At 38.2% G+C, this 12,434-nt stretch overlaps 1 long non-coding RNA gene across 1 annotated transcript; it reads left to right on the top strand.

Annotated features, from left to right (window-relative positions):
- Positions 1-1,358: 1,358 nt before the first annotated feature.
- On the top strand, positions 1,359-5,237 carry LOC129412090 (uncharacterized). Its single transcript, XR_008633574.1, has 3 exons — positions 1,359-1,519; positions 3,533-3,636; positions 5,023-5,237. It is a non-coding gene; the product is annotated as an uncharacterized LOC129412090 (long non-coding RNA).
- The last annotated feature ends 7,197 nt before the right edge of the window (positions 5,238-12,434 follow it).

Below are 12,434 nucleotides of genomic sequence, written 5' to 3'. Positions count from 1 at the left end.
CTTATCTCATATCTTTTTTTTCTGACATTGTTGAGACTCACAAATAAAGATTATGTTGGTGCTGTTGGAGCCTTGCGAGGAATACATCCTGATAAAGGCTAGAGGCATAAACTGCTCTTTACTGTACCAGGACATTATATTATAAATACGTCAGTCTGCTTCCCTGACTTTGAGATGACTCTTCTTATCTCACCAAAGCATAACGCCACCCGTGCCCGACACAAATGCGTCATGCTTTTAAGTTATTAGCATCAAAGCAGAGCATTTACATATGACATTTATGTTGGCATTTACTGACAAGCACAATAATGTGTCACAGTTTAGGTTCTGACTATACAGACAAACATCTGGCCACCTGTTGATGTCCTTTACTCTATAGCCTAATGGACAGATATTTTTCTGACTAAATACTACTCTTAGTATACTTGCTGTGTGATAAACCGTTCAATAATATTACACATTTTGATGCATTTTGGCCTAATTTAGCTTGAATCCCATTTTTAACAGGTCTATGGCTGCCCAGGTAATAATGAATTAAATGGTGATATATTGGTATGAAATCACAATTTATGTAAACAGTAGAGTCAAAAAGTATCAAAAGCTTCTAAACAAAGGGAGTTCAGTGAAGTTTAATCTGGCCAAATATAGCCTATTATAATTGGCACATAGCTATTTTTAAACCACTTAAAAGACTCATGTGAGAGAGGATCTAGTGAGAATTGTGTAAGTTATGTTGCACCATTAAATGTTTCATGTGTTACCCTTTCCATCAGAAGGACAGAGTGCAATCCAATGCCAGTGCACTGTGGTTTATGAGTGACAGTATTGTGTAAACTGTTTGGATGAGTCACTCACCGCTGTGGCCCCCACGTAATCATCACAGCGCTCCCCCCGCACGAAACACAGAGGAAAAGAAAAGGAAATGAAAAAGAAATTGTTCTGCCTCCTCTTTCCCCTTCGCTACCGTCCTTTGTAAAGCCCCATTCACACAAATATCACAGTGTTCAGCTTAAACAATACTCCCTCAGTTTTACTCGTAGTGGGTGAATAGGCAAACTATGCCTTATGCAATTTGTGAAAGGAGCTAAAATAAATAGCTTGTATGTGAGAAGATAATGCTGCTATTTCAAAAATTCAGTGGGACAAATGATGAATTAACCAATTATTGCGGCTTTCATTGTTGTAGTACCTTAAATGGCCAACAGAGAGCAATAGAAAGCTGTGGAGACACAAGCTGACGTGACACCTCTGGATCCTGGATATCCTCACTTCAAAGACTCAACTAACACTTCTCAACTTCACGTACACACATAAATAGAAGAGTAAATTAAACATACATTTTAGTGTTGTTGTGTAAAATAGCCTTGTAAAATGAGTAGGTCTATATGTTGTTTTTAAGTTAAATTGTGCACAGTTTCACAGTTTACACTTGATGTTTACCACTTCTAATTCCTACTATTAGCCGCTACTGCTGCTGTTACTTCCACACTTCATCTTCTGTCACTCTTCTGGTTGTAAGGTACGTAGGTCTATTATCAACGATTATTCAAAGGCTGAAATACTAATAATGATTTAAAGGGCTTATATTATGCTGATTTTCGATTTATGCTAGTCATGACATCACAAGGTGGAACAGAGCATTTTGAGCTTTGGAGATGTAGACAGACTAATGTTAAATTACTCAAACATGTGTGAATGAAACAAAATACAACTCCAGGCGTATTTTGATGAGGTAACAACATTCTAACATGGCTTAAAGTCCCCCTTTGCATAATATAGGACATTTAAATCTTGCAAATAAATTATTATTCCTCATATTTGACACATTTCATTTATGATCCAGTACCCAGAAAATAACTGTAGCTTAAGGTGCACCAAGTTACATTTCTGGTAGAAGATGTGCTACCAGCATGTCTACACAAAGATGTTATTGCTTTTCTTTTAGAATATTCCATAGTATGGCATTTAATGTACATGGAAACAACCAAGTGGCACCACCAGGCAAAATTGAGACTTGAGTAAGAAAGTAAGTAAGAAGACATGTTTTTCAAGGTATTGCTGAGCAATAAAATATCTGTTCTGAGAGAAATTCTACATATTATCATTTCTGGTAAAGCAATAATATCTCCATGGAGAGAAGCAGGTGCCCCCAAAAGATAGGCAGTTCACCTTTAAGTACACTTAATAAAGTTAGCTTTATAATTTAAACACTATATGAGAAAGCAATTTTTGTCTCCCTATTTCATATTTCCTCTCCATTTTGTTTGTGCAGACAAATGAAAACAGGAGAAGGGAGTTGTTTATTCTGTCCAAGGCTGAGGGGATTTTCATTGTGAGTTGTTGTGAAAGTTTACAGAGCTTAGCCTTCACAGCTGTGTCAACTCAAAACAGAAAGTTGCTGGACACACTCAGATACTTCTCCTTACCAACCAAGAGCTCACATACATTGTTATCAACCCTTAAAGCAGGTCAACAATGTAAACAAAATGACTTGAATATTTTTATAGTGTCAACATGATGCTATGTTGTCTTCTGCTTCCTGTCTATCATTCTCCCATTCATTCCCAGCAGCAGACTCAGGTCAAAATGGCTTTAGCCCTATGACACTTGATTTATCTGGTTTGATTACAGAGGCATTTTAATGTTTGATGTTCTTCTCACCGACCACAGTCTGCAGCCATGACTCAATGCTATTTATAACAGTTTAGTTGGAGTCTATGGCATTTTGGCTTGTTAAGAGAGGAGTCATGCTGAGTCAGATGAAAGCCATGAACTAGAGCAGTACAGAGGTGGAAGAGGTACTCTAAATATGTACTCAGTGTACTACAGTTTTCAAATACTAGTGATATTATTACTGGTGCTGCAACTACCATTATTACCAACATACATCATTTTGAAAGAAATTATATTCACATCAGTGTTTTGTTTTTAAGGCAGACAGCTGTCAATCATAAATGAGTTCAGTCATTCTTGGGTGAAGCAATACTCTGTACCGGATGGCCTTTTGTTTTTGCAGTAGCAGATTATTCACTTCATTGTGCTTAGCAAATCTTCATCTTTGGGCATAGGAAGTAACTTTCTGCTCACTTTCCACCATATTAACCCAAGGTGCCACTGTTGGATTCAGGCTGATAATAATGTAAATAATGCCTTAATTATTAAGTGCAATTGGAGATACCCTTTGCAATGAATGATACTAGACATTGCATGAAGCATTGCAATGAGCTTTAAGTATCCACATTCACACCAGATAAGGTGGGTGAAGTGTCTTACACCTTTAATTATAAACAGTCTGAAGAAATACTGTTACACTGTGCTGAAGAAAAACGTTTACTTACATGTAGTAGATGATGTAAAAATAGTATTTAGTTAGTAATTATGTTATAGAAGTTAGTATATTTGTATATTGTACAACTCTTCACCTGTTTGATTGTTCTCCATGTTCTCTATGTTGGCAACAAATCCCTTAGATGCTGAAATTTTGTGTAAAAATGGTAACTATTACAGTACCCTCTAAGGCTTTATTTGACAGGACAGTACAGCAGGAGATGTGGAGTGAGTGTGGAGAGGGCGACCATGATGACCTACATGCAACTGCTATAACGACTGAGCCGCTTCTTTCCTTTAAACTGTCAGGTAAATAATACTACACAAATTATAGATCAGATGCTATAAACATTTGAATTGAGTGGCAGTATCTCTGCAAATCACATAAAATGGTCCTGTTGTTGTTGGAACACTGATCGCCTGGTCGCACCATAATCCTCTCCTGTGAAACAACAGACCTTTACACATGACTGATTCTTATTGCTATAATATCTTTGAACTCAATTCTTCTAAACACTCCAATCCTTCCCCCACCACACACACAAGCACACAAACACACACACACATATATGTTGGTTTTTTTTTTCCCCTCAACATTATATTGACTTAGATTCATTAGACTGATCCTAATCTTAAACATAGTTACTACTTGCCTAACCCTAATATAAGCTTAACCTTTTTAACCCATACCTTAATTTTTTATGTCATTGATCTAATAATAAAGGATTTACATCATGGGATCTGATTTTTGGCCCCTTAAGGCAGGCAGGTCCTCATGAATTGAGGTTGTACCACAGCGTCACAAATACAGTAGTTCTGTGTCTTATGATTGTTACACATTTATTTCAGTTTGACCCTTGAACCCTGTGAAAAATAAGTGTGCTGCAGCTGCTGAATCAGTAACTTTATAAAGCCACACATTGTGCACTGTCCTTAATCCACTTAGATTAGGTGTTGGTCACGTTTTTAAGATTATATGGATTTAATATAGATCAGAATAAGACAGAAGAAATATAGAGAATGTGTCTTAAATATTGTATGAGGGCCAGACCAGGATTATGTCTATGATTAGTAGAATTTTGGATTAAACAAGGTTAAACCATAAAGAAAGACAAAGCAAAGATAAAATGAGATCTAAACCAAATGTTTAAAATTAAATAAAACAAAAGTTTTATTTACCACCAACCAGCAGAACCTGTAATATTTCCAACCACTATTGGATCTTGAACTTAAACATGCTTTTGCATATTGTTATTACGTGGAAATATAAGAAAATGTTTTCCATTTAAAAATCGAATTTCCTAAAAATTCAAATACATTTTGATCTTGACGAAAACATGACCAACTTTACCAACCAGTTTTAATTACTAGGAATTTCTACAAATCTCTTCCCAAACATCCTTCCTCTATCTGGGTTTTCCTGTGTCTTTCCCTCTTTCTACATTCCTCTTCTCTCTAACTCTCATTAGTCACTGGCTTTGAAGTGGGCGGTACCTCCCACCAGAGAACCCGCCCCCTTTGGACCAAACTCAACGTAAGGGGTCAGAAAGAATGAAGGCGGGAGACAATAGACTTTAATGACTTGAGAGCTATAGACCTGCACTGAGTTAGAAGTGATCACAGAGGACAAACAAGAACTGCTTTTATTTTCATCTAGCACAAGGTTTCGAGTTTCCTATCCACGCTGCCTTCCAGATCAGACCATGGACTGTGGACCCCATCCGTGCCACCCAGGCCGATGATCCGGGTGGGCAGCATGATCTCCCACTACCCTCTGGCCACTCTGCTGCCCTGGGCTATGGGACCCCAGACCCATCACCACTGCCCCGACCTGGACTGCCCCCTGCTGCTGGTGGGTGAAGGGGGGGTGGCCCTACAGCGGTACCAGGCCCGGTCTCCGGAGAGCAGCCCGCGCCATTGGGTCAGTACTTTATTATAACTCTCACATTTATTCAGATGTGGCCTTCACCAAGCTTCCTGTTTTGGTTACCATGGCACTATTTTCATTTAGTGATGGGAAACATAGCATTGTAGTCACTGATAAAACGTCTATAGAAAAAATATTGTGAAGATACTGGAAGGGCATGTGTCTCATTCAAGGTCTGTTTATGAGGTTTTGGTTGTTCATTGTGGGAATGCAGGGATTTACAATTACACTAGGAGCAATGTGTATTCAAATCAAATGTGTATATGATTATGTGTTTTTATTAGTCACATGGAAGAGAAAAGGTGCCTCCAGTACCAGTACAAATTTGTTATAGTATTCATGTCTCCATGAATACTGTTAACTAAACATTCGTAGTAAATTAAAGCTTTAGTTAAAATGCTAATTAACGTAATAACACTTAACATAATTAATCAAAACTTTTTTCTCATGGACTTTTTTCTCATTGACTCTTTTGCTTATGATTGCCATATTTGTTTGTCTATGACTTCTTCTCTATTTTTGTAATGTGAGTTATCAACATTAGGACCACAAGGACAGCAATGCTTCTGATAAGACTGGAAAATACTGGGCAATTAGCTATAGCTATATAACATATTTTTATTGCCCACTGTACATTGTGTGAGAGGCATGTACAGCACGCCTCATTTCCCAAAGCTATTAGTCACAGTTATCCAGAATTAAAATTACACAGGACAGCATGACCAGTATGCTGCTGACCTGTCACTTTACAGTGGTTAGATGGTTAGCCGTTTGCAGTTAGTTTTGTCATTATAACGTTTATTACCAAAAACCCACTTCAGTGACAGCTTATTCTATGTTATACAGTATACAGTGGATAATTGCATGCATATGTGCTCCAACTCTAATAAGACGAGAGCAAAAAAAGCTGTTTACAATGTGCTGAGGAAAGAGTGAAACCAAAGCAGGATCAGAATAGCAAACTAGGCCACTAAAACCCATCTAATTGACACTGTATATCCAGTCAGCATTGTATGTTAAATTAATGAATAATTTCCAGTGTGTTGTGGTTTTTGTGTGGTTTTTCGTGTGTTTGGAGAAGATCCCCTGGCGCTGCGTATCTGACATCCTGACTGACGTGTCTTCCAAATTGTGTGGTCCTGTTTCCTCTCATTGTTTAACAGTGTAGTTTGGATGTGAGGGCACTCTAAAAGCTGGGATCATCTTGCATACATCATTCTGCCAGGTGCCTGTCTTATGTGTGGCTGCCTTGATGGTATTGGACAGACCTATGAATCAGAATTATGTAAGATACAGGTTCAAATAATGTTTAAGGAATGACCCACCAAACACACTAAGCTTGTCATATTGTTCCTGATAACAATTGATAATAACTGTCCTTCTGTGGCTTACTTAACTTTTCTTCACCATCAAGAGGTTATGAAACCAACTGAGAGATAAACAAAACTCATAAAAGTAGGTGTATTTGGACAGGTTCACAGTTGTAGGTCCATAGTTCAGTTTTATTACTTTGACAGAACTTGACTTTGAATCCCATTAAAATTTAATTCGAGACATTCTTAAATTCTTGTTTTGAAATTTGTCCAGTTTACATAGCCGTAATTGCTGTGCCTGGGGACTCTTATGAACAGGACTACCTTGAGGGACAAGTTGTGCTAGGTTGTGCATGGGGACAACATGCAAACTCTTGCCTGGTGAGCTAAGACTACATGCTTTTAGACTATTTTACAAATATGCAAAGTCTGGTACTGTGTCCTACAGTTTTAATGAGTGTGATAGACAGGTGACAATAAGAGAAATATAACATGAGATAAAATAAGTTATTTTGTTCTGAATGATATAAGAAAATTTAAGGAAAATGTTTCTTCATTTGAGAGACGTGCGCTGCAAATAAGCAGCTCTGGACTGTCTCAAAATTAAACAGGTGTCTGGGGCAAACTCCACATAGAAAGGCCCCACCTGGTCCAGAAATCAAACAGAACCTTGTTGCTGTGAGATCAGTGTTCTTGCCACTATCCACTGTGCCACTTGACTCCTCCCCAAAACGTGCCAGGAAGTTCATGAATGTACAAATGTGATGAAATTGGGAAAAGGGTTAACAATGCTGACGAACATGACCAAATCTGAACCTGATTTGTAGAAGTGAGAGTGGACGTTAACAACAAAGGGTCATCCCAGTGTAACATATAACATTGACTGGATCCATTAATACAACTTCATCTGTAAATCAATAATGATGGTTAATGCTGTCAAACTGCACGAGCTCTTGTGCACTATCCGCAGTTAGCTGACGTCAAACCGCAACTATCAACTATTATAGTTCAATAACCTCAGACATTCTGTAGAAATGCAGAAGTGTCCATTTGCAGGAAAAAACAAGTTCCAGAGGAGAAAAAAATTGAGGAAAGTAAATGTTGATGATTGTGAGTTTTCCATTGAACAAAAGTAAAAAGGCTGAGTGAGCAGTCCTTCTTCCTGTTTCCCTCCTCAAACTGAGAAGTGCACGTTTGGGCCCATGATGTGTGACGTCCCAATATTTCACCACACTTTGGATTCTGTTTTCTGTTTGGATGACTGGAGATCTGACAGTAACCAGTGATTCATTTAACCGGACAAGACCAGTTCAGTGACCTACGTGCCTTTTCATTCACAGTTTGACGCAAACGCAACTTATGGACAACTTAAGAAAAAAAGAGAACTTGGATTCGGACAAAGTTGCATAACATAATAAAACAATATGTGTTATGAACAGCGAAGAATGGGGAAACATGCAGAAGACATTAATGATTCAAATTTATGTATTCTGATTTTGAAATTGAAGCTTTTATAATTTTTTTTCTTTTCTGTTGCGAGCAGCTTCAGACTTAGACTTAGACAAACGTTACTGATCAACAAGGGAAATTATTTGTACACAGCAGCTCACATATTACAATATATTATAATAACAAAAAGCAAAAATAGAAATACATTCAAAATAAGTAGCAAGAGATTGGTATCAAATAAGGCGTAATTATATAAATGCAATACAGACTTGAGCTGACATTGTGGCTGGAGTGTCTTGCCCAAGGACATGGTCTGGTGAACCCCCAACCCTCCTATTTATTTACTGACATTCTTAATATCATTCACCTGCACTGATGGTCATTTAAAATAATAATAATACAATACAATATTGGTACAGCTCAATAAATGTGTATTATGCTTCCCCTTTCCTTAATGTATTTGTAGCAGGCTTCATCTGTTTTGACAACAGTACACTGTTCACTGCTTTACTTTATTTAAGGACACCCCGACTTCTCTTTTCCTCTGAAACCATTATAATGTTCTTTGGTGTTTACGGACTTGCAGTAAAAACATCCTGGTGTAGTCTACAGCTTTGTTGACTTTTCTATTGAGATCTGTGCCCTAATTAGATGACCACAATAGTCCTGGTGTGAAAAGTCAATATGGGGTTGCATCAATGAGAGGAGGGAGTCACTGTCCCAGGGCGGTCCACTGGCGCAGAAACTCATCTTGCCATCTGGTGGTGTGTGTGTGCGGCCCACAGCGGCACGTGCGACTGTTTACTGGTGAAGAGGCAGAGGGGCCCGCTGTGTAGAGCCACTTCTTTGAGCTGGCCTGGTTTATGGTTTTAGCAGCTCTGTGATGAAGGCTGTGTGCTTGGGGCTCCACCTACAGCACTCACATAGGCCATTCCCGCTAACCAAAGGCCAGCAGAATTAAGCAGAACGCATGACTAGGATCAAGCTGCTATTGGGTAGTGCCATAATTAGTGTGCTTGCTGGAAAATGGTATTTAAGTGTGTATGTGTGCATTAGGGTGTTAAGATCAGTGGTCAGCAGTGTGTCAGCAGATTGGGAACTATGGCAACGCAGAGGTCAGAAAGAACAAAGAGGCACTAAATGGGTCCAGCACAGACATCCTGTATTTGTTTAACTTACACTGAAGGATCTATTTTAAATTTCCCAAATCTCTTTCTTGCAGTTTTGCATGTTTTTTTGACCCCAAAAGTGGACCAAGTTAAAGTCAAAACAGATTACATCTGTAATTTGGGTTGTAACAATCAAACAATTTTCAGTTCTTTGCTTTGATTTTAATTTCTCAAAGACTTTTCATCAAGTTCGTGCAAACTTTTCATTGTTTAAATTTAGAGTTTGACCAATAAGGGTTTTTTCAAGGCCAATGCTGATGCCAATACAGAACAACCAATGGCCACTAAGGTCTGCCGATATTTATGGCCTGCACTGAGATCTGAGGCAGATATGCTAAAAAAGTCCAAATATCAGCCAACCGATATATATCAGTCTATCTCTATTGATTAAATGTGGATCCATACTGTTTATATTTATATACTTAGTGTGCAAATATTAATTTTATCTTCTATGCTGAATTTGGAGGAGAGAGGATAGACTCAAAGGATGATGTTTTCAAATACATTTTACGTACATAACAGCTTGGAAGTAGTTCAAACATTCACACATTACTAAATCAATGCTATAGCAACATTTCTGCCAAAACACATAAACTAACACCTTTGTTGATCGCTTACGCAATTTCCTACAACGCACAGACTTCTCACTTGACTTGTGAATGGCAGATGGCTCTGCATGTTCAATTAGAGTTGAAATACACACTGCCTGTGTCCATTTGATGTATCTATGCAGACAGAAGACAAGGTCCAGTTAGAAATGTTCTGTAATTCTTGTTTATAAGTACTACTTTGCATAGTAAGCAACTGTTTGACCTAAGGTTATTCTTAAGCACCCAGGCCTTATTGATTTCTTTGTGTTGTTTTCGTGGCATGTTAGCCTAGCATGAGCAACAGATGGTGCACCTCTCATTAGAAGGGGGTCAGACAGACAGCCAGCCCAGACCGGTTCACCGACTGGGGGCTTAGAAAGGCTTAGGTCCAGGGGGTCAGCACTGGGGCCCGGGAAGATGATGAAGACGGAGGGGGACATAAGAGGGACGCAGCTAATTTAATGTAACTGTTGTGTGCAATGGGGCACCTGAATACCTCCATACTGCATGAGTCATAATAACTTCAGGGAGGATAATCCAAGCTTTGCTGTTACGCTCTAACTGATCCCAGATGGAGATGTGGCCCTGTAGTGCAGCTTGGCATGAAAAACAATATTTAGGGGGTATTTTTGTTTATTATATCCCCAATAATGAAATATTATAGCAAGTGACATTTTGCTTTTACATGGCTTTTTGAACAGGTTCAAATGAAACAATGAACTGAACACACAAGACCCCATAAAGGCAATTTTGCAATGCTATAGGTGCTTAGACCTTATGTAATATTGTACTACTGTAATAGATTCTTATATTGCTGGAGTTACTATCTTCGCAATTGTCATTTTTAGAAACTTAATAATCTGAATTTTGGATGCACATTGCATCAGATGAGAAAATGTTTTGGAGTCACAAGCAAAATCTTAACCCCGTAATTTAGACCTAACCCCTCAATGATACCACATCAATGATACTACAATTTTAATGTGTTTGTTTACTCACAACTTGAGTCCAAAGATATCAGACAGGATATCAAGATGTAGAACTTATAGAATTATACTTGACCCAATTCTGAAATGTTTAGTTATTGTATTAATCAAGTATGAAATGACCAACCCCGTACATCTTGATCATAAGAAATTGTGCCAAACAAAACATGAAGACAATAGTCACGCACTTCTGCTAAGTTCATCATCATAAAAAGGCTGAGCTGTTGTGAACTTTTTTTTTCCTGACACACTTATAACATTCTGCTTTGTTTTCTTTGGAAACTTGTGTGATTTCAAAGGGGAGTGTGAAGGAGGAGGAGGAGGGTCTGCATCTGCAAAGCCTTTTACTGGAAACTACTATGATGTCACCTAAATCCAAGAGAAAGAGAGAGGGAGAGAGAGAAAGAGGGAGAGAGGGAAGGGGGTAGCTCTCACAACAGAGCAGACATGACATAAGACATAACGGGACAAAGGGTTCATTTGACCACAGCAAGGACAATGTGGCTTTATAGTTATTTATGTAAGGTGACCTGACATGTCCCTAACCATCTCATTCTTCTCCATAGACCCTTTTTCTATTGACAAGAGCATATCCCAATTAACTCTGATGTTCTGTTCCTCCTATTACCCATACTGCAATAAATCGCATCTCCAAATAAATCCACTACAAGTGTTTGGCTGGACTGACAGGGAATGAACATAGTGGTTAGAATCAGCGCCCTCTACTGGGGAGCATGCAGCAGAAACACAAACTACAAACCGCACACAAACATATAGGGACACGCAAAGAGGTGCTCGGAGTCTGTGCACACAAACAGCAAAGTGTAAGAACAGCAGAAAGTCAATTTACTTTTAAAGGTGTGCACATCTTTACAGAGAGAGTAAAAATGATCTCATCATGAGGCACAAGCAAACAGTAAGAGATAAACTTAAATTATACAAAAATTACAACTACAAATATAAAATTTACCATTGCATTATTAGTATCACAAAATCAACATGCATGGTGAGGTGCAGAGGAGGAACTACCAAAAATGGTGAAGAAAAAAGTCAACAAAATATATGCTATTTTTATCTATTCATTCACCTGAGATTCTTTTATTGTATATACAGCCCCTACAATTCTGATATAGTCTAATGGAAACACTATGGTTTATTGGTTCATATTTTGGTTACATCACACACAGTATTTAGATTACATCACTGATACTTTTACTTTTGTTTCATAGTACCGCATGATGAGTATTCTGTTTTCTCTCTGGTAAAGTAACACTTGTCTAAATTATAAAATCGTTTTCCTCTTAGAGCAAGCTGGTGTGTTAGAGCAGGCTGTCGTCTCAGTTTCCCTCTGTACTGTGAGCTCCATCCTCTCTCGCTCTCACTTACAAACTCACTTTACAGATAAAGGCCTTTCAAGTGAATGCCTGTGCGCTCCTCTGCCTCCTCTGACCTTCTTATCTCTGAGACATGAAACATGCCAGCACCATTTTCCCCTTGTACAAATGTTTGATGTAAAGTGGCAAAAAGTTACTGACAGTTAAGAAAAAATTGTTAACTTTTTTTTGTATTTTAATTTTGTTATGAAACTTGTTAAAGTATCACAGACATAGTCATATACTTTATTAACATTACTGATCCTACTTTTGTACTACTCAAATTAAATATAGAAACAG

This window comes from Boleophthalmus pectinirostris, unplaced genomic scaffold (genome assembly GCF_026225935.1).
Source record: "Boleophthalmus pectinirostris isolate CB_2022bp ecotype Guang Dong unplaced genomic scaffold, ASM2622593v1 HiC_scaffold_7, whole genome shotgun sequence".
Classification (NCBI taxonomy): Eukaryota; Metazoa; Chordata; class Actinopteri; order Gobiiformes; family Gobiidae; genus Boleophthalmus; species Boleophthalmus pectinirostris.
This window is presented reverse-complemented; position numbering and strand designations above follow the sequence as displayed.